The sequence below is a fragment of the Coffea eugenioides genome, chromosome 7 (assembly GCF_003713205.1).
Source record: "Coffea eugenioides isolate CCC68of chromosome 7, Ceug_1.0, whole genome shotgun sequence".
NCBI classification, from domain to species: domain Eukaryota; kingdom Viridiplantae; phylum Streptophyta; class Magnoliopsida; order Gentianales; family Rubiaceae; genus Coffea; species Coffea eugenioides.
This window is the reverse complement of record NC_040041.1, coordinates 17795746-17799317: the sequence shown is the minus strand read 5'-3', so window position 1 is coordinate 17799317 and position 3572 is coordinate 17795746.

Below are 3572 nucleotides of genomic sequence, written 5' to 3'. Positions count from 1 at the left end.
TGGGAAATGGCTTACTATCAATTGTTGAATTTACATACAAAGACTTTTCTCTCACAAATATTCTCTCTTTGACTCGTACACAAATATTCTCTCTCTAAAACGTATGCACCCTAACACTAGTTTGCACAATTACATGAAATTATCATATTGTGTGATGTTTCATTTTAGTGCTTAAATTAAGTTTGTTATCAAATAGATATAAATTGAATAATTTGATGTTTAGTTCTATATATGGTAAGTTATTGTCTTGGCTACTCTCACGATCTATCAAGTGGAAGCCCTATCTTTTTTACCACATTTACATATTTAACAATTTATTTTTTCAACTTTAAATGTTTTATTTTTATTAACAAGAATCAATCTCTTCTTCTTTTTTCCCTTAATTTTTGTAATTACTATGTTTAATATTTAATCTGGATAAGTTTTAATTGATTTATTTTTGGTAATAATTGCTTATTTTTGTTAACAAGAACCATCTTCTTTTTTTTTTGCTGCAACTTTTTTGCTTAATTTTCATATTTATTATGTTTAATATTTAATTTGGGCAGGATCTAAGTATTTTATGTTTGGTAATGATTCGCCTTTTAAATATTTATTTTTGTCAAAAAAAAAAAAATCAATCCCATCTTTTTTGACCTAAATTTTTCCCATCTTGTTCCACCTAATTTTTGTCAATAGGAATCAATCCTGTCGTTCAATTGATTAGTTCTCTATATAGTAAGCTGCTAACATGGTTTTTCCCACAATCTGCCTTTGCCACGTGTACATATTTTACAATTTATATGGTCAACTTTAACTATTTTATTTTTCTTCACAAGAATCGATCTCGTTTTCTTGTTTAATATTTAATTTGGATAGGTTTTAAATACTTTGTCTTTCCTAATTCTTCAACTTTTAAGTGAGTTTTAATTTTGGATAGATCCAAAATCAAATGCCATATCTACAATACTTCACAATTTTAGTTCCCATTTTGATAAGCTGTTAAATTGACTATGTTCATGCTCTTTTAAATCTTAGAAAAATTTTAATTATTTATTGCAAATTTCATTTAATATATTAATATCATACTTTATATATGTTTACACTATTTGTACTATCTTTTATCAATTAATTCATATTCATCTTTTTTATTCTCTCCAATCATGCACTCTACTCTTATTATTTGGCTAGATTATTTATAAATACTTCTAAAATTTTGATAATTTTTATTTTTCAATCCTTCTATATTCACTTTTTTTAGCATATTACTCGTGCACATTCATTCAAATCGTATGATTAGTATTCTTCTTTTAATCTTTCTGAATAATTATAATTTTTTTCAGTTGGAATCCAATTTCTTTGCAACTTATTATAGGCTAACATTATATCCATATAAGCACATACATAGGAAAGTTCTCGATTGGTTTTCTTTTTATTATTTCTTTCAACAAACTGAAATAATTGCCACAGAAATTAATTTTATTTTTCCGATTCTTTATTTATATGACAAAACAAGCAATTCTTCTTTCTCCTTGCAGCAGCCTGCTTCCTCATTCTCTCTTCCTTCCCCGTCAGGCCTCACTCTCTGTCGCCCGGACGGTTTTGCCCATTTTCAACTACGCGTAACTTTCTTTGTACATCGCGTAACTTTTTTTGCACATTGCGTAACTTTAGAGCAAATTTTTGTGGGTCTCACACATAGCGTGGAAATCGAGTTACAACTTGTGATCTCAGCCGTACAAATTTTTGAGGCCAGATCATGGCCATTAACCGTTCAGGGACGGTCATCAGTATGACCGTCCCTGCCCCATTTTCCTCTCTGTCTCTTTCTGGCAGTTCGGCTTTTTGTGGAAATCTCGCGAAAGGGGCTCAGGTTGGCTACCTTAGGCAAACCTATAAGCCCAACCCAAAATGTTTGAGCTATCTTGGTTCTAATTGATTTGCACTTAGGCCCTCTTTGATTACTTTAATTATCTTTTGGATTTAACACTTTCGATATCGGAAATGAATTACTACCAATTTGTTGAATTTAACACACATACAAAGAATTCTCTCTCGCAAATACTCTCTCTTTCACTCATACACAGATATTCTCTCTCTAACACGTATAAACCCTAACACTAGTATGCACAATCACATGAAATTATCATATTGTGTGATGTTTCATTTAAGTGCGTAAGTTAAGTTTGTTATCAAATAAACATAAATTTAATAATTCAATGAGTTAATATTTTTAGTGCTTGATTTTCATACTAAAATTTTATCAAACGGAATTTAAGTCCACAATATGTTTATTTATTATCCAAGAAACAAAACTAGCTAATACAACCTTTTGGTCAGCCCAACTCAAAGGTAATTAATAAGGCACATAATATTTTCTAATTGTGTAAAGAAAATCTCTAGGGTATCATAAAATTAGTAGTGGCAATAGGCCGATGAGAAAGTTTTGATGTAATGATTAAGGTTGAGATATTGAGAACTAGAGGTTTTGGGTCATATACGTGTTATATAGTTATTATACAGGTGTCATTCTGTAACTTAATTATTAACCCATTGATCCAACTGGACCCATTTAAACCCGTTAAACATTTTAGACATTATAATTGTCATGAGAACCCATTAGACACACATTTAATATATTGTTTCATGTAACATATTAACTCTTGCTATTGAAAAGTTTTCAATGACAAAATGCATAATAAAGTTTTCAAAGTATAAAATAAAGTCCAAAACTTTAACGTTAGTTTTCAACAAAAACAAAATTCGATAGTGAAATATAATAATACATAGCAAAACACAAAACTTAAAAATCTTTACAGTATTTAAAAGGATAATACATAATAAAATCTTCTAAGTATAAAATAAGTTTCAAAGTTTAGGGTTTTTAATAATATAAACAAAGTCTACTACTACTGCTAGTTTGCCACAAATAATAATCCATAAAACCTTTTTTTCGTAAAAGAGAAGTCGTGAATTCAAAACTTTTTAATTACAACCCCTCCCATTTTACAATCCTACCCAACCCTCCCCCACTTGAAACCTTTGGGTTTCCAAAACTTCTACTTGAAATCTTCAAGCCAAACTTGCAAGCTTATACAATCATCCATCTTACCAGCCTTTGTTTCTTTTCCTCTATCTTTAATTTTCTAAGCAATAACAAGAAAGCAAAAACAGTTTAGTAATGTTCATTTGTTATCAAGTTAGCACATCAATTTGCGGGTTAATCAACCTAATTAACCTATGGGAGGCAGAGCAATGGAATGGATAACACGAGAGGAGGAAGTATAAGTGAGAGATCCCAGATTTAAAATCTCTTACTTATACTTGAAAAAAAACTAATTAACCTAGTTATGTTTGTGTTGTTAACAAATTGACCCAATAATGATGATGTATTGTTTGGATAAGAGATTATTTGAAATAATTATTATAACATTTTTTGTAATATGATACATGTGAAATAAAAAGATGATTGAAAAAATAAAAAAAATATGTTACACGTTATGCTTGTGATGCATAATTTTTGGCCAAAGCCATCCAAACACACTTGTGTCATGCCAAAAATTGCTTTGCCTATACATCATGATTGCGGCCGT